This window comes from Aquarana catesbeiana, linkage group LG09 (assembly GCF_042186555.1).
Source record: "Aquarana catesbeiana isolate 2022-GZ linkage group LG09, ASM4218655v1, whole genome shotgun sequence".
NCBI lineage: Eukaryota > Metazoa > Chordata > Amphibia > Anura > Ranidae > Aquarana > Aquarana catesbeiana.
The window spans coordinates 304642600-304662506 of NC_133332.1; the positions used below are offsets into that span (position 1 = coordinate 304642600).

Genomic DNA, 19907 nt, shown 5'->3' on the forward strand with positions numbered 1-19907 from the left:
ATTGACTACCGGACGCTGAACTGAAGGACCATTCCCGACCAATATACCACCCCAAGGATATAAGATGACTTGCAGAGCCTGTGAGGAGCAAAGTGGTTCAGCATGCTGGATTTGAAGAGTGGGTATTACCAAATCCCCATGCACCCTGAGGATCGGGAGAAGACCATGTTCATTACCCCGCAGGGAATGTTTGGATTTGACTGTATGCATCAAGGCCTGTCTGGTGCCCCAGCCACCTTCCAAAGGCTAATGGAGAAGACCGTGGGTGACATGAAACTGATCGAGGTGTTGGTATACTTAGACGACATCATCGTTTTCAGCAAGACCCTGGAAGAGCACGTAGAGTTTCTGCAGAAGGTCCTTAAGAGACTCCATGGTGAGGGGGTTGAAGCTGTCTCTGGAAAAGTGGCAGTTTTATCAACCCTCGGTCAACTACCTTGGTCACATTGTGTCTGCTGATGAAGTAGCCACTGACCTCCTGGCCGAGGTCTACCAACGTGACTGAGCTTAGGTCATTTCTGGGATTCTGCTCTTATTACAGAAGATTTGTCAAGGGATTCGCTAAGACGCTGACCCTGATCTGGCGAAGCCTGTCAGACCAGCTGGAGGGCCCAGAAAACCCAGAGAGTTAATTCAGGAACAATTGACTCTGAAGTGTGAAGAGGTTTTAGGCAGCTGAAGTGAAGCCTAACAACCGCTCCAGTCGTGGCCTATGAAGATCCAACCAAGCCATACGAGCTACACTTTGACGCCAGTCGAGATGGGTTAGGTGGGGTGCTATATCAAGAGCATGACTGCCATTTACGGCCTGTTGCCTACGTGAGTCAGAACTTGGCCCCCGCCGAGAAGAACTATCCCATGCACAAACTTGAGTTCCTGGCCTTGAAGTAGGTGGATAAGCTGAGGAATTAGCTGTATGGAGCGGAGTTCGTGATCAAGACCGACAACAATGCTCTCACCTACATCCTCGCTTCCACCAAGTTGGACGCCACGGTTCACAGATGGTTGGCTGCTCTATCAGGGTTTATTTTCAGCCTGAAGTATCGACTGGGGTCAGGAAACAAGATGCTGATGCCCCATTGTTCCAGAGACTCTTCAGAAGAATAGGCCCAAATGACTCCTGAAGGGTACGAGCCTTATGTCAAGGAGCAGAACATCAACCTGGAGTAGGATCCAGGACCGAAGAGGTTGTAGTGTCAGCTGTTGGTGTCCCCAGATGTTATTGCAATGTCACCCAAGTCGGGGATGAAGGTCTGCCCAAGCTGTCAAAGGCCTGTGGAGGGACCAGTTGGAGGACCCTCCCTGTAGCTTGGCATTGAAGGCCTTGGAGAGCCAATGCCCTGAATTGCTCCTCACTGACTCCCCGAAGGAAACCCATCTGCTGCACCGAGAGTGGGATCGGTTTCAGGTGCACAGAGGGTTGGTCTACCGAAGGGGCCCCTCTGATGATTCTGAAGAAAAATGGCAGCTATTCCTACCTTAAAAACATACGGAGACGGTATTAACTGCCCTACTGTCAGGAACCATGAATCAGACTGAGACGGAAGTATAGTTAAATCACACTTGTTTAATAATAATAAAAATAATAATAATAATAATAAGGTAAACAGAGTAAGCGTAGTCAAAACAGGCCATAGTTCAGTAACCAGATCGGGTAGTCAGCCAAGCAAATGTCAGAGAGCCAGAGATAAACGTAGTAGTACAGCAAGCAGGATCAGGAGCCAGAAGGAACGTCAGCCTAGCAAGTCTTCAAAAGGAACGCAGGAGAAAGACTCTGTGATGTTGACAAAGGTGAAGGCAGAGATCAAGTGAGCTGGACGACTTGCTGGGTAACTGTGGAGAGAAATGGGAACTGGCAATTAGCTGACAGCTGAGCGGCCAGCTCAGAGAAGGAAGGGCTGAGCCCAGCCTTGACACCTACATGACAACCATGGCCACCTAGGGACCAAAAGGACTTTTCTCCTGGTGAGGGACCGGTTCTACTGGCCCTGCATGCAGGCTGAAGTTGAGGACTTTTGCCACTCCTGCATCAGATGTTTACAGATGTATCCAAAGGAAGACTTTGCCTCACGAGCTGCCCCAATGGACCATCTTCAGAGTCAAGGACCCATGGAGCTGGTGTGCATTGACATTCTGTGCTTGGAGCCTGATCTGAGAGGGCAGGGAAATATCCTGGTAGTGACTGACCATTTCACTCCGTATGCCCAGGCGTTTTCCACGAGGGACCAACAAGCATCCATGGTGGCCAAGATCTTCGCGGAGAAATTCTTTGTGCACTATGGTCTGTCCCAACGCATCCACTCTGATCAAGGGAGAGATTTCAAAAGTAATCTCATCAAGAGACTTTCAGACCTGTTGGGCACCAGGAAGTCTAAAACCACCCCTTATCATCCTCAAGGGGATCCTCAACCAGAGAGATTCAACTGAACCCTCCTGGATATACTTGGAACTCTAGTTCAGAACAAAAGCAGCACTGGAGCAAGCATATAGTGGCTATTGTGCATGCTTATAACAGCACCGCCAATGATGCCACAGGTTACTCTCCCTATAGTTTGATGTTCGGACCGTAGGCCTGGCTGCCAGTAGACTTGATCTTCGGCACATCCCTCGACCATACCTTAGCAACTTTCCACAGAGGGTATGTGGATCGCCTGCAGAGACGTCTGAAAACCACCTTTGATAAGGCTCAAGCTGCCTCATATGCCTGAGGACAGAGAAACAAAATAAACTTTGAGCTAGAGTACGAGTGCAGGACCTACAGCCGGATGACAAGGTACTGCTGAGAAACCTGGGTGTCCCTGGAAAGCACAAGTTGGCTAACCTATGTCGTTTGCAAGCATCTGCCCAGACACCCAGTATATCAAATCCGGCCAGAGGGATGCACAGGCCTGCTAAAGACTTAGCATCACAATCATCTGTTGCCTCTGTCAGAAGCAGTTCATGTGCCACCACAGCCAGATTTACAGTCCACACCCACGGCCTCTGAAAGATCCCAGCCAGTGACTAGATCTCACTCTGTACCCCTTGCTGAAGATGAAAACAGCGAGGATGAAGAGAAAGATTGTCTGTGGCCATCTCAAATGCCAGGGCCTGCCACCCACCCCCACCCCCTTTCTTCTCCTCCAAAGGTGACTGAGGTGACTCTCAGGCCAGAGGCTCCTGAGTTTGTACCTCAAAGTCCACCTTTTGAAGAGCTGGAAGACCCTCAATCTTCCCTGCTGACAAGAGACCTCTAAGACTTTCCATCCTTCATTGAGGAAGCTGAAGCTGATATGCAGGAAGAAGAAGAGACCTGTGTGCCTGTAACCCCAGAACCTAAAGAACAGCGAGAGCGAAGGGTTATTCACCCGCCCAAAAGACTAACATATGATAATTTGGGTGAAAGCTCTGAGGAGGTCGGAAGGAAGCAGGTAGGCAAAAAATTGATAATTGCAATAGCTTGGGGATGTTGGGAGCCATGATGGGATTTAAAGTATGAAATTTGAGTATACAACTGCTTTAACTGTACTTCTGTCTCGACCTGATTTCTTGGTTTCTGACACTCAACCCCTGGCACATCTAGCTGGGCCATTCCAGTTAACCTCCCCTCCTATGCTAATTGGTGGGATGTTCCTCTGCCAGGGTTTTATGCAGATGTAAATTGTATGGTTTCCTGTGCACACTAACCTGTTTTTTTTTTTCCGTGTGTATATCAAAAGCATGTAATAGGTCATAGACTTTTTACCTCCTTTGGCGGACCAAAGGTTCTTTGGTGGGGGGAGTGTGTAGCGGGAGCTACTCTATCACCCATGGTCCCGCACCTCCCGCCATTCCTGCCAGTGACCGCCGGACTGAATAGACACTGACACTGACTCCCCCTCCCTCTCCTCTTCCTGTGTCCCTATTGGCAGGGAGAGGGAGCCAATCAAGCAGCAGCAGAGGACCACGGCCCACAATATAGCCCCATTGATTCTACAGGGGGTGGAACTACCAAGCCCAGCCTGCTTTGCAAGAAGGAGGGGCTAGCTAAAGACTTAAGCTTGTTGGTCTGAGAAGGGATCACCATGAGGCGAGGTGAATGGAGGTGTGAGGAGAGACTACAGGCACCCGCTGAAGAACCATGCAAAGAAGGTTCCAGAGACCATCCAGAGACAGTTGAAGATGGATGTACCTTCTGTACCACCTAATATCTCTATTTTTTATGGAATATCTCTGAAATTATGTGAGATCTAAAGTTAAAACCACTTGATCTTACCGGATCTAACGAATATCTATTAGCTTGAATGATTTTTGGTCAGAAAATGGCATGTGGGGGGGCCAACCCATCCTTATGTACCACCTAATATCACCTAATATCTCTATTATTATGTGGAATATCTCTGAAATTATGTAAGATCTAACATTAAAACCACTTGATCTTACTGGATCTAATGAATATCTATGAGCCTGAATGATTTTTGGCCCGAAAATTTGATAAGGGGGGCCCCCCTCATTAATCACTTAATAAGTCTCTAATTATGTGAGATCTAACGTTAAAAACACTTGATCTTACCGAATCTAACGGAAATCTATTAGCCTGAATGATTTTTGGCCCGAAAATTTGATAAGGGGGGGCCAGCCCGTCCATATGTACCACCTTATATCTCTATTTTGATGTGAAATATCTCTGAAATGATGTGAGATCTAACGTTAAAACCACTTGATCTTACCGGATCTAATGAATATCTATTAGCCTGAATGATTTTTGGCCAGAAAATCTGATAAGGGGGGGCCAGACCGTCCATATGTACCACCTAATATCTCTATTTTGATGTGGAATATCTCTGAAATGATGTGAGATCTAACGTTAAAAACACTTGATCTTACCGGATCTAACAAATATCTATGAGCCTGAATGATTTTTGGCCCGAAAATTTGATAAGGGGGGGCCAGCGCCCCCTCATTAATCACTTAATAAGTCTCTAATTATGTGAGATCTAACGTTAAAAACACTTGATCTTACCGGATCTAACGAATATCTCTTAGCCTGAATGACTTTTGGCCAGAAAATCTGATAAGGGGGGCTAACCCGTCCATATGTACCACCTAATATCTCTATTTTGATGTGGAATATTTCTGAAATGATGTGAGATCTAACGTTAAAACCACTTGATCTTACTGGATCTAACGAATATCTATTCAGGGCAGGGCAATAACTTCTCCGCAGGATGTGGAAATTTTGCAAAAAGACCTGAACAAATTAATGGGGTGGGCGACTACATGGCAAATGAGGTTCAATGTAGAAAAATGTAAAATAATGCATTTGGGTGGCAAAAATATGAATGCAATCTATACACTGGGGGGAGAACCTCTGGGGGAATCTAGGATGGAAAAGGACCTGGGGGTCCTAGTGGATGATAGGCTCAGCAATGGCATGCAATGCCAAGCTGCTGCTAATAAAGCAAACAGAATATTGGCATGCATTAAAAGGGGGATCAACGCCAGAGATAAAACAATAATTCTCCCGCTCTACAAGACTCTGGTCCGCCCGCACCTGGAGTATGCTGTCCAGTTCTGGGCACCAGTCCTCAGGAGGGACGTACTGGAAATGGAGCGAGTACAAAGAAGGGCAACAAAGCTAATAAAGGGTCTGGAGGATCTTAGTTATGAGGAAAGGTTGCGAGCACTGAACTTATTCTCTCTGGAGAAGAGACGCTTGAGAGGGGATATGATTTCAATTTACAAATACTGTACTGGTGACCCCACAATAGGGATAAAACTTTTTCGCAGAAGAGAGTTTAATAAGACTCGTGGCCACTCATTACAATTAGAAGAAAAGAGGTTTAACCTTAAACTACGTAGAGGGTTCTTTACTGTAAGAGCGGCAAGGATGTGGAATTCCCTTCCACAGGCGGTGGTCTCAGCGGGGAGCATTGATAGCTTCAAGAAACTATTAGATAATCACCTGAATGACCGCAACATACAGGGATATACAATGTAATACTGACACATAATCACACACATAGGTTGGACTTGATGGACTTGTGTCTTTTTTCAACCTCACCTACTATGTAACTATGTAACTATGTAACTATTATCCTGAATGATTTTTGGCCGGACAATTTGATAAGGGGGGGCCCCCCTCATTAATCACTTAATAAGTCTCTAATTATGTGAGATCTAACGTTAAAACCACTTGATCTTACCGGATCTAATGAATATCTATTAGCCTGAATGATTTTTGACCAGAAAATTTGATAAGGGGGGGCTAACCTGTTCATATGTACCACCTAATATCTCTATTTTGATTTGGAATATCTCTGAAATTATGTGAGATCTAACGTTAAAAACACTTGATCTTACCGGGTCTAACGAATATCTATTATCCTGAATGATTTTTGGCCCGAAAATTTGATAAGGGGGGGCCAGCCCCCCTCATTAATCACTTAATAAGTCTCTAATTATGTGAGATCTAACGTTAAAACCACTTGATCTTACCGGATCTAATGAATATCTATTAACCTGAATGATTTTTGGCCAGAAAATTTGATAAGGGGGGCTAACCCGTCCATATGTACCACCTAATATCTCTATTTTGATGTGGAATATCTCTGAAATTATGTGAGATCTAATGTTAAAAACACTTGATCTTACCGGATCTAACGAATATCTATTAGCCTGAATGATTTTTGGCCCGAAAATTTGATAAGGGGGGGCCAGCCCGTCCATATGTACCACCTAATATCTCTATTTTGATGTGGAATATCTCTGAAATGATGTGAGATCCAACATTAAAAACACTTTTATTGTACTGTATAGCACATTGGCACTTTTTTTTCCCATCTGTGTCACCCCACTTTTTTATGTGTGCTTTTTCACTTACCCTTATAGTAGGGTGTGGGGCGGGGTCTACTCGCCCAGCACGTAGGGGTACCTCACTAATGCTCAGGACCAGTCATTATAGGGACCGCGCTCATGTGGATTCAACATTGAGGCGAAACCCCAGCTTAGATGTGAGCTGGACACCTTGTGCAGCGCATGCAGATTCCTACTGTGAAGCAATCTGTCCCATATCGCTGCACACCTTGTCTTCTTTTTAGTAAACAAAAATTTTCCCGCTTTACCAGTCCAGCATTTCTCTGTCACCTCACTCCCAGTGACAGAATGGGGTCCCGCCATACACTAAGTGTGGACCTCATGCATGCACTTTGTTTAACTCCTCTAGCTCTTCCGTACCATGCGGCTAGGTCCATGTCTTCATACTGCAGGTTTGGTCCCGGATACTTTGGGGAACCGACCACTAGGGAGCGAGCCAGAGAATCGACCTCCTCACTACTGGAGCACCTGTCACCCTTGCCAGGTACTACTCTTTGCTCCCTGGCTGCTATTACATTCCCACCAGTCCATGGATACCCATAGCAACTATAGACTTCCTGTCAACTCTTCTGCTGAGTTAACCCTTTGAGGTGACCTTCCAATTCTTCCTTTTCACCCTGTATGTGCTTTACAGTCCCAGTTTTCCTAGACACATCGTATACCTCCATGCACCCATTTGAATGACTTCAGATCAGGCATTAAACAGTTAATTAGGTTTACTGGACAGCTCAGAAATACAGTCCAACAGTGCAATAACAGTTCATACCTAACTAGCTAACCCAGGCTGCCCGGTGCATACCTTCCTCAAAGGTGAGAGTCCATAAGTGGTGGAATCCTGGTTCAGGCAGACTTTTAAAAGTACAATGATGCCGGAAGTTACATTTTCAGGCTTGGCCTCTCGATACCATCTCATGCAAGCCACGGACACCCTGAACAGAGCCACCCCCCTACATTGACTTAACCTCTTTCCTTCTGGAGCCTGGAGAACTAACTAACCAATCTGTAAGCACCTGCTTAGATTTCCCCTACCTTTTTTAGTTCACCTAAACACAAAAACAGTACCATAGAGTCTACAGCAAAAGAACAACAGTTATAACAATATGTTAGCATAACAATAAAAGCACAGGAAAGTAGTATATTACTCCAATAAAATGGCAGTCAGGGTAAACATAGAAGGCAGGGTCTGGATAGGATACCCACTCGCCAGTGGTCGGATACTTTTGTCCAGTTTGATGGACCACAGGGTAGGCATATCCCAGTTTAAAAGAAAAGGCAACTCCACAAGAGACATGGAGAAAAAGATGGCCACATGAGTGTCACACAATTCAGTGTTTGAGGTAATACTATATAACTTTATTGATAATAACAGAATTACATAGACCACTCTCTAAAAAAGAGATAAGGTAAATGTGATGCCAGACCTGTACATATAAAGGGCACTTAAGGCAAAGTAACCCTAATGTTACAAGACAAAAAAATCCCGGTTTAACCAGGTTGACCTTGTCCAAATAGATGTGGCGCCCAATACTTAATTCTTTATAAAGACAGTGGTATTCCACCTCTATATGTTGTAGCAGGGCGGTGATAAATGATAGACAGAGCTCTGACTAACTAACTAACTGGTGAGGGCTCTGTCTGCAGGGCTCCACCCCGGCAGACAGGAGGTCTGGCCCAGGAGTCAAGAGGGCACCACCTAGGAGAGAGAGGTGGAAACCAGTGCAGTACAAGGCTGCTAGTTGTATGCACGGAGTTGGTGAGTGTCCAGTCTGTGGAAGACAGACCAAGGCCTAAAGGTCAAGGCGTGAGCAGGAATGCTGCGTTTACAAGCCAGAAGGGCTGAATGTTGTTTATTTTGAAGCAAAATTTAAATGCTGAATATCCATGCGAGGGAAACTCATGTGTGTTTGCTGAACTTTCTTTTATTAAAAAAATGGGCAAGACCAGCCCTTAAATGAAGAAAAAGCGAATGGCGGTGTCCTTAAAGGTCTACACTTGAAGCGAGATCCTACAATGTTCATTCTGGTACCAAAATTGTCAGAGGTGTTTCGGTACTTGGAGCTTTCTCCAAACTGTCTTGCTATAAATTTTTAGGCTGTCTTCCTCCAACTGGTAAAACAAGACCTTGAGCAGATAAGGAAAGTCATAGCCAAACTTGTTGGCTACATATTTGCCGAAATACTGCTGGAGTCGGGAAAGCTGTGTGATCCTGGCATGTGGAGACACAGGATCACAGAGGGAGGAAAGCATCTGCTGGTCGGCAATTAAAGTCCTGATACCTCTCTAGAAAGGTTTGTGAGAGGAGGATCTTCTGCTTCACAACTGAGGTATCTCTGGCCAGGCTAGAGGGGCTAGATGACCAAAGGGTTTTATCCTCACTGCTTCCCGTAACAAGATTTGCCCAGTCAGTGGAAGAGGGCTCCTTCAGAGCAATATATATTGGTTCCATTAACAGCGTCTCCTGATTGGAGTCTCTCAAAACGGGTGGCAAGGTGGTAATGTGGGTTCTGAGTCATTCGGTTTCGAGGCGGATGGGACTGATGACTCGGGAACTGAAGAGCCACATATAGCACCTTTATGCAGAAGAATTATGTATGTAGTGGGGACTTTAAATATACCTCCAATAATTATAACCACAACTAATAAAAGAAATCCTTAAAAATATTACAACTTTATTCCCATATTTAAAAACATATCTCATAAAATAAGAAATATTTAGTAAGATGCCAATTCAACCACTGATTGAGCATACATGTAGTAGAAGAGGATACATTTAAAATATTCTGAGATCATATATTGTAGGTCGATGCATTTCGCAGGATGACCCGCTTCCTCAGGACCTTGGCTCTCACATTGAAAGAGTAGTCACTAAAATGATATTGAGAAATACATATTAGCAAATTAACAAAATAATAATTGTAACATCTTTCAAAACATCCTTAGATTATATAATGGGGTCCCACCATGCACTAAGTGTGGACCTCATGTGTGCACTTCATTTAACTCCTCCAGCTCTCACTTACCATGCGGTTAGGTCCATGAGGTCTCCATACCGAGGGTCCCAGATACTTTGGGGAAGCGACCGCTAGAGAGGGAGCCAGAGCATCAACCCCTTCACTACAGGAGGACCTGTCACCTTGCCAGGTACTACTCTTTTCTGTCTGGCAGCTATTAGATTCCCCACAGTCCATGGTTACCCGTTACAACTACACACTTCCCGCCAACTCCTCTGCTAGGTCTTCATAGTGGCCCTCCAATCCCTCCTCTTCACTCCATATATGCTTTACAGGCCTAGTTTTCCTAGATACGCCATATACCTCCATGCACCCCTTTTAAATACTTTAGACCAGACATTAAAAAGTTGAGCAGGCTTTATTGGACAGCTCAGAAATACAATCCAACAGTGCAATAACAATTTATATTTAACTAGCTATACCCAGGCTGCCTGGTGCATAGCTTCCCCAGAGTGGAGTCCATAAGTGGTGGAATCCTGGTTCAGGCAGACTTTTAAAAGTACACTCCCAATGATGCCGTGGGTTACATTATCAGGCTTAGCCTCTCAATACTATCTAATTCAGGCCACAAACCAGAGCTTTCCCTCTATTTATATATCAACACAGGGTGCAGAGCAGAGCCAAAAAAGCACAGAAAAATGCAGAGACTGACTTACCCCTTTCCTTCTGGACAGCCCGGAGAACTAACTAACCAACCTGTAAGTGCCTGCTTACAAGGGTGCAGGTCTTCCTGCCTGCCCTGAAGTCTAGAAGGAAAGATGAGTTTCCTTTCGGTACCTCCCTTCCCCGCTTAAAGTCTCTGTCCGGAAGTGCCCCTAACCCAATACTCGGTGGTCAGCTTTGGCTGGCCAAGAGAAGATGGGTCCACCAGGTCTTTTGGCTAGGTGCCTTGCCTCTATCAGGAGTCTTGCAACCTGGAGGTTCAGGGAGGTCCATCCTCTTCAGGAGGGCACCAGTTACACACCCTGTGCAATTTTTTGTGTGTATACACATGCATTGATTAGGTTTACTTGGTGTTTAGGTTTTTGCGCACAACACTGTGGGCTTGGAAAATTAAAGTGGGGACACCTGTTCCAGTGACAATTGTCCGAGAAGCGAATTCCCCTCACTTTGCAGAGATTTCCTCTTACTTCCCATTACATTGCCAAGACAGGAAGTGTAGGGAAATCTCCTTAATGGGCCAAAAAAAACCCAAACTGATAAGGTTTTTAACCCTTCCCTATTCCCTAACCCTTGGCTATACACATACTTTAAACTGAACCGTATACCCTGACCCCAACCCCTAAATTTGCCTAAGCCATCTAAAGCTGGATTCATTTGGGTAGAAAATGATGGCAAACAGATGTGAGTAGTTGGGGACTTTCAGTTTGGCTGGATAAATGTTCTGTGTAAAATATGGGAAACAGTTGCTTTTGGTTTCGTTCACATTTGCAGTAAGCTTATCGCCCACTCAAAAGTGATCAGAGGCCAATTGGCCAATTGGTTACAGCATGCTGATCAAGACAAATTTTCTCCTGTTCGATAGAAGTTGATCATTAGTCCCTGCCGAAGGGACCATATTTTGATCCATATATGGCTAGCTTTAGGCATTATAGCCAGTTTAACACTCTCCAGAGCACAAGTCGCATTACATGTCAAAATCAATGGTTCCCTATGAGAGCCATCTTAACTGGTCCGACTTGTGTCGGTCCAACTTTGAAAATGTCTCCTGCACTACTTTGGTCCAACTTGGGCACAATTTCAGCCCACTGATTTGAATGGAAGTCGTAATCATCATCTTAACTGAACCGACTTGTGGCATGAGACTTGTGCTCTGAGGATTGTGAGGGGGAACCCCACACAAAAATTAAAAAAAACAACGGCGTGGGGTCCCCCCTCCAAGACCATATCAGAACCTTGGTTTGGTATGGTCAGATCAAAGTCGGATCTCGTTTATTGAAGTCACATGGAAGTCGGACATGAACTCGCAGGGCAAAGTCGGTTCAGAAGTCGTACGACTTTCATGTCAGATCAGTGTGAACATAGCCTTACCTCATCAGTGTAAATTCCTGTGCTGATAAAAACTGCAACAAATTATTAGTACCGGAAAACATGCACCAGACACAAAAGCTCCAAAAGAAGCAATTTTTTTACCTGTATTAACCAATTGCCGACCGCTGAATGCCTATATACGTCGGCACAATGGCAGCGGTGGGCAAATGGGCGTACCTGTACGTCCCCTTTAATTGGCAGGACTAGCAGGCGTGCGCGCGCCGAGTACAGTGTGACCGTGCCCACGTGATCAGCGGACTCAATGTCTGCCGATCTCCCGGCGATTGTGTCACAGAGCCGCAGAACGGGTAAGTGCCTATGTAAACAAGGTATTTCCCCATTCTGCCTAGTGACATGACAGAGATCACTGCTACCTGTCATCGGGAGCAGTGATCGCTGTCATGTGAATTGAAGCCCACCCCCCCACAGTTAGAATCACTCCCTAGGACACACTTAAGCCCTTCATCGCCCCCTAGTGGTTAACCCCTTCCCTGCCAGTGTCATTTACACAGTAATCAGTGCATTTTTATAGCACTGATCGCTGTATAAATGACAATGGTCCCAAAATAGTGTCAAAAGTGTCCAATGTGTCCGCCATAATGTCGCAGTCACAATAAAAATAGCTAATTACTAATAAAAAAATGAATAATTAAAATGCCATAAAACTATCCCCTATTTTGTAGATGCTATAACTTTTGCGCAAACCAATCAATATACGCTTATTGTGATTTTTTTACCAAAAAATATGTAGAAGAATACATATCGGCCTAAACTGAGGAAAAAAATGTTTGGGTGATATTTATTATAGCAAAAAATATTGTTTTTTTTTTTAAATTGTCGCTCTTTTTTTGTTTATAGCGCAAAAAATAAAAACCGCAGAGGTGATCAAATACCACCAAAAGAAAGCTCTATTTGTGGGAAAAAAAGGATGTCAATTTTGTTTGGGTGCAACGTCGCACGACCGCGCAATTGTCAGTTAAAGCGACGCAGCGCCAAATTGCAAAAAGTGCTCTGGTCAGGAAGGGGGTAAAATCTTCCACGGCTGCAGTGGTTAAAGTACTCTTTAAATTGTATTTCTTGGCAGAAAAAAAAAAATCAACATTTTTACATAAAAACACAGCATGCATTTGGCTACCCTTGATAAGCTCCAACTGCAAAAACAGAATTCAGAGAAAGTTTTTGGGACTGTTTATCGTACATGCTGAAGGAGAGGCTGTGCTCAACCCTCCGAGTCTGCTGGAGTTTTGATAAGCAAATATTGTCATTGCTCAGAGCTTCCTTATTGGCTGTGACTCCACCAGATTTTGACACAAGTAATCAGATTGAAAAATCAGGGCGGGGTGAGAAGAACAGGCCAGATAGAAGAGTGTGAGGACAGTTTGGTTACACATTAGTCACACATCAAGAGCAAGTGGAGACTGGGATCCTGTAATTATCCTTGTGTCTGGAAGAGTGGACAGGTACTCTTTAGTGATTATTACTGCTGTACAGCATTCAGTTCTGTGCTGATTCTAAAATATTTTCAAACACTGGTATATTTTTCTTAAATGCATTTTTTTTGTTAAATCCATCTTGCTGTGGAATAGAATTTTTTTTTAAATAAAAATCTGCTTCTTTTCTTTATATATATATATATATATATATATATATATATATATATATATATATATATATATATATATATACACATAATACATACATACCTCTACAGAGAGGATTGGGCTGTGCCTTTTTTTAAATGATCTTTTTAACATCATATTTTTCTACTGGAGTAATTTAGAGTAAGCATGTGAAATTTGTATTTTTTATTTTTATTCTTCAATTTGTTTTTTGAACTATAATAATTTATATAACAGCTACATACTACACTTTCTTTACAAAGAGCAATTACAAAAACACACATGTACAGATGAAAAAAAAAATGTAAAAGGAACGGGTCTAAAATATGGGAGCATTTTATCCTTACTGTAAAGCATTACATTTAAAATATGTTAAATTACTTTTAAAAAATTAATAATTTCCATTAATCTTCGTACATTTGTTTAGCACAGTGATTCTAGGAGAAAATGCATGCTGCTTTTTTTTATTTGTATGACCTGCAAAAAAACTTTTGCAACTTTATTTTTCTTTTTGCACTTCAAAATGTTCTGAATATTATTTCTTAATACTTATTTTATTATTACTATTTTAATAATAATAATTATTATTATTATTTTATTTTTTTACTATAATTGCTGTAGTTCTAATGTTATGTTATAGCTAAACTATGTAAAACAGCCTCTCAACCTCTTCACCCTAGAGGAAACCGTTGAAATAATTACAGGTCCTTAGAAAACACCTGCTAAAAACATTATACCTACAGCTTGTGGTACATTAGCATAATTGGTAAGTTGTAGAAAGTTTTATATAGAAGAATTAAAAATATGGTATACGTGCAGTATTTGACACCTTGGATAGAATGGTGTTTTTTTAACACCTACCTCCAATATACTACAATAAAATTATTCTCAGTAAATATTTAATCAAATAAGTAATAATAATAATAACAAAATAAACACAGTGAAAAAGATGTGGTGTCCCCTAACATTAGTGGTCAGTGAAGTGACCCCTTATATTGGTGGCCCATGAAAAAAGTGCCCCTTCTGGCATTGGTGGTCAGGTCAGGTTAGGCAGGGGAAAAATTTGCCACTGTTCAGTACTTTAGGAACCCCCAGCATCCCCAGTGGGAACTCTTCTTGAGAAAGGATGATCTAGATTTTTTTTAAATATTTGCCTATTTGTCAAACCTTACTTTTTATTTATTTATTTATTTATTTTTTAATGTCTGATTATGATCTTCTACATCTTTAATTAAATATGAACATATTTACCACAGGACATGCAGTAATCACTCATAGACAAATGTGGGTATTCAAAGAATCGGTGTAGAAGCGACCCCTTATATTGGTGGTGAATGAAAAATTGCCCCACCTGACATTGGTGGTCAGTGTAGGCAGGAGAGCATTTTACCACTGCTTACTGCCCAAGGAACCCCCAGCAACCCCAGTGGGAACCCTTCCCTAAAGGAAGATCTAGAATGTTTTTTTGTCATTTGTCAAGCGTTATCTTTTATCTAGTTTATTTTTTACATCTGATTATGATATTTAGTTGATATATATATATATATATATATATATATATATATATCTATATATATAGATAGATATCTATATCTATATAGATATCTATCTATATATATAGATAGATATATATATAGATATATATATATATATCTATATATATATATATCTATATATATAGATATATATATCTATATATCTATATATATATAGATATATTGATATATATAGATATATATATCTATATATAGATAGATAGATAGATAGATAGATAGATAGATAGATAGATAGATAGATAGATAGATAGATAGATAGATTGATATAATTATATATATAGATATATATATATATCTATATATATAGATATATATAGTTATAGTTATATATGATATATAGTTGAATTTTAGCATATAGCATATATATTTTAGCATATATGACAGGACATTCAGTAATAATTTTTAGACAAATGTGGATATTCCAAGAAGTACAAATTGAATTATCCACATCAATATATATACATACATTTAAATATTCCATTTTTAATTGACAATAGAATAATGAAATAAAAGAAAATCTGTCACATATGAAGCATACTTATGCTGGCCATACACTATACGAAAAATCGGCTGAAATTTGGTCTTTTAGACCATTTGTTTTTTCGGCCAGTTAATAGGCACAAAATCAATCATCGTTTGGACGTTTTTGAGCCGAAAAAACAAGACAAGTTTGGAAATTTTCTGCCGAACGAACGATAAATTGAAAGGTTAATGTGTTTCCCGTCTGAACTGTAGGCACTAGGTATATATAAAAAAATGAACAAAAAATGTATTTATTTATGTCCACTGAATGATTTATCGGTCATTACATGATGGCACCATCGCTTGCGCTCACGGCCAAACGTTTGTTTTTCGAAAATGGGTTTAGCCAATTTTTCGTATAGTGTATGGCCAGCATAACTCTATAGAAGACTAAAAAGTTTTATAAATCCCTTTCGCTTAGGGCCCTTTCACACTGGGGCGGGGGCGTTGTCGGCGGTAAAGCGCCGCTATTGTAAGCGGCGCTTTACCCTCGGTATTCGGCCGCTAGCGGGGTGGTTTTAACCCCCTGCTAGCGGCCGAGAAAGGGTTAAAACCACCGCAAAGCGCCTCTGCAGAGGCGCTTTGCCTGCGGTATAGCCGCGTCGTCCCATTAATTTCAATGGGCAGGAGTGGTAAAGGAGCGGTATACACTCCGCTCCTTCACCGCTCCGAAGATGCTGCACTTTTTTTCCCGTCATGCTAGCGCACCGCTCCAGTGTGAAAGCCCTCGGGGCTTTCACACTGGAATTAAAGCAGCGGGACTTTCGGGTCGGTTTGCAGGCGCTATTATTAGCGCAAAAGCGCCTGCAAACCGCCCCAGTGTGAAAGGACCCTTGTGCTTTTAAAATTAGTGAAAATGTCTAACGTCATAAGCGATTGGTAGTGAAAAAGAGAGTATACTCGCGCATGACGAGTTTATAAAGTTCTCCATTGAAATCAGTGGAGCAGCAGTGCACCTTTTTAGAAAAAAACTATTTATATACATATATATATATATATATATATATATATATATATATATATATATATATATATATATTTGTAATTTTTGATTTTTGTATGGTTAATTGAAATTATATAAGAAAAAAAAAAATGTAAAAACAAAAAACTGACACCTAGGCATGTAGATGTGTCACCTTTAGTTCTGCATTAGTGTACCTTTAATTGGCCACCCATAGTAAACTATTGTACCCTATGGGCACCAGTACACAGGGATGTATAATCAAGCAAACATTATTTTTCTACAAAGCATTGTAATTACTGTTCACCCTTAGGGCAACAACAAAAACCCTGATTAAAGTAAAGTTCTAAAATATTTTATTAAGAAAAATACTTTTTTTTATCATTTGTTGCATCTCAGTGATACTGATCTGCCGCAGCCTCTTTGCAGCCACTTCCTGCCCACTTGCCCTCCAGCGATGGGAAGGTTCCCTGATGGTGACAACAGTAATCCATGGCTGTGCACTGGTTTGAAATGGCCCTTGCATTCTCTGTTTAAATTCCAGGTGAAAGGGTGACAAAGCAAGAATACTATGGAGAAACATGGACAGAATGTTGTCACCCTTTTAACAGGAAGTGCCTAAACAAAGACGTTTATGGCAGGATCAATAGCTATTTGTAAGAAAGCTGCAGATTTAAAAATACTAGTTTTAACTTCTAAAATGACATTATCACCTGAAAGTGTTTATGACATTTTAGAGATTGGATTTACATATACTTTAAGGTGTCACTAAACCGACAACAGTAAAATCAGTCTGTATATGTAGTAAAGCATGCTTGTTATACTCACTGTGGAACCTAAGTCAATTCTCTGCATTGTGTAAAAAGGCTGTTGGATCCTGTCTTCTCTGATCCTCTCCTTCTTCCACTGTCCCCAATCAATCTCCTGATAAGACTTTGGAGTCACTCTGCACATGCTCAGTTTGGTGTGTATTGCTAGAGAGTTTTTGTTTTCTTGGGAGAGTGCAAGTGATCAGCACAGGGCCAATCAGCACTGTCCAGACAGAGGGTCAGGGGTCATACAGCTTAATAGGACAGTCAGAGTTGAATGAAAACTTCTCCTACAAGCTTTAACCAGACACTGATAGAAGTTATAAGACTGCTATATACGGCTGATGAGAAAAGGTATTTAGTAGTTTATATTTATTAAAATAATTGCATTTCCATGTTCTGTGTACTGTGGGAGACCAGATATATTGAACGCAGGGTCCTGGGTTTAGTAACACTTTAACAGTTATCTTTCCTGTCGAAGGATGCCTCTTAGTTACAGTTTCTACAAGTCAACTTCAATTCCCGCAGTACTAGGGATCACCGATTATCGGTAAGGCCGGTTATTGTAGGCCGATATCAGCATTTTCTGAGAAATCGGTATCGGTCACAAAGTAGACCAATATTACCGTGGTTGCTTCAAAGGGTTTTTACCAGGGTGACCCCGGTACCATTCTTTAGGACAGTCGGCTTTATTATAATAACAACCAATGCAGCTCAGCAGCCGCTTGGCTGTTATTAAAAACACCGGGAGGGGACGCCCCCCCCCCTCCCGCCGCCTTCCGCTACTCGCCCACGCTCTCCTGGGTTCTCCAGTCCCACCGGGATGCCCCAACAACCAGCCGGAACTTCCGCCAGCTGGCCGAAGACCCGAACAATGCCGATGCTTCATTCTGGTCTCGGATCTAGTAACCCGGAAGCGATGTCATGACATCACTTCCTGGATTACTGGCACCTTCACTACTTCCCACCCGGCCACTGCACATAAATGGCCAGGCGGTCCTTTCCTCGTTCTGAGTGGACATTCAGGAATGTCCCTCAGAACGAGTGCTCGCAGCGCGGCCACGAGGTGCGCTGCGGCTCGATCCTGTGATCATTCTGATCGGGATATGGGCGCTGTGATTGGCCCTCCCGATCACCTGACGGCTGTGTCCAATCACAGCCGTCACAATGTAAACAGAGACGCATGTCTCTGCAACAGGTCTCCCCACCAAGCTCAGTGAGAACTCAATGCGTGGGGGGGTGGGGCGAGGGGGAATCTGCAGATCTGTGACAGCTCTCTGTGCGAGGATGATTTTACACAGAGGGCTCTTACAGATCCCCCTACAAAGTACACCAAGCACCACTGATACCCCTGTCCCTATACACATTTCAGTGTCCTCATAAAAAATCTGTCTGTCCCCCATCACTGCCAACACCAAATAAACACTGATTTGGGTTATTTTTACCAAAGAAATGTAGCAGCATCATTTTTGGTCAAAATTTATCAAGAGAAATGACTTATTTGCAAAATTTTATAACAGAAACTAAGAAAAATGCAGTTTTTTGGAAAAATTTCTATCTTTTTTTTATTTGTAGAGTAAAAATAAAAACCCCAGCGGTGATTAAATACCACCAAAAAAAAAGCTCTATTTGTGTGAAAAAAAATGATAAAAACTTTATTTGGGTACAGTGTTACATGACCGCGCAATTGTCATTCAAAGTGTGACAGCGCTGAAAGCTGAAAATTGGTCTGAGAAGGAAGGGGGTGAAAGTGCCCGGTATTGAAGTGGTTAAAGGCGCCAGTTTTAAAAAATAGAAAGTATTAAAAATGCCTATCTTGACGTTTTGAATACTTTGAAGTGCAGAGGGGTTTGGGGTCTTATAGAGCTCCGATTCCTCCATAAAGAGTACCTGTCACGTGCCTATTACTGTCACAAGGGATGTTTACATTGTTTAAATTGCTGGGAGGGCATCCATGTACGTTCTCCCGTGCTTGCGCTGCCTTGCGCGTCCCCCCGTGGGGCGCAGACGGCGTGCTGGCAGCGTGCTCTGTGATCACCGAGTCCATGGGACTCGACTGAACACAAATCGAAGTAAAGGGCCGATCCTGACCCTTTACCACATGATCAGCTGTCAGCCAATGACAGCTGATTACGTGATGTAAACAGAAGCCGGTAATCTGCTTTTTTTGTGAGGAGAAAAAAAATAAGCCAATTACTGGCTTGTGTAAATGGGACATCGGTCCTGCACACTGAGAGTCACTTCTGCTAAGTAGTGCCCACCAGTGCCACCTACCAGTGTCTATCAGTGCTGCTAAGCAGTGCCCACCAGTGCCACCTACCAGTGCCCACCAATGCCACCTATCAATGCCCGCCAGTGCTGCCAATCAGTTCCCATCAGTGCTTCATCATCAGTGCCACCTATCAGTGTTGCCTATCAGTGTCACCTATCAGTGCCACCTATCAGTGCCCATCAGTGCCACCTATCAGTGCTGCCTATCAGTGCTACCTCTCAGTGCCCTCCAGTGCCGCCTATCAGTGCCCATCAGTGACAGCTATCTGTGCCCATTAGTGCCGTCTATCAGT

At 42.5% G+C, this 19907-nt stretch overlaps 1 protein-coding gene across 1 annotated transcript in view; it reads left to right on the forward strand.

Moving 5' to 3' along the window:
* The first annotated feature begins 13218 nt into the window (after positions 1-13218).
* Positions 13219-19907, forward strand: part of GFI1B (growth factor independent 1B transcriptional repressor) — a 49168-nt gene continuing 42479 nt past the window's right edge. The window contains exon 1 of the mRNA XM_073600548.1: positions 13219-13336. The gene's annotated coding sequence lies outside the window, so the exon portion shown is untranslated. The remainder of the gene's footprint in view (positions 13337-19907) is intronic.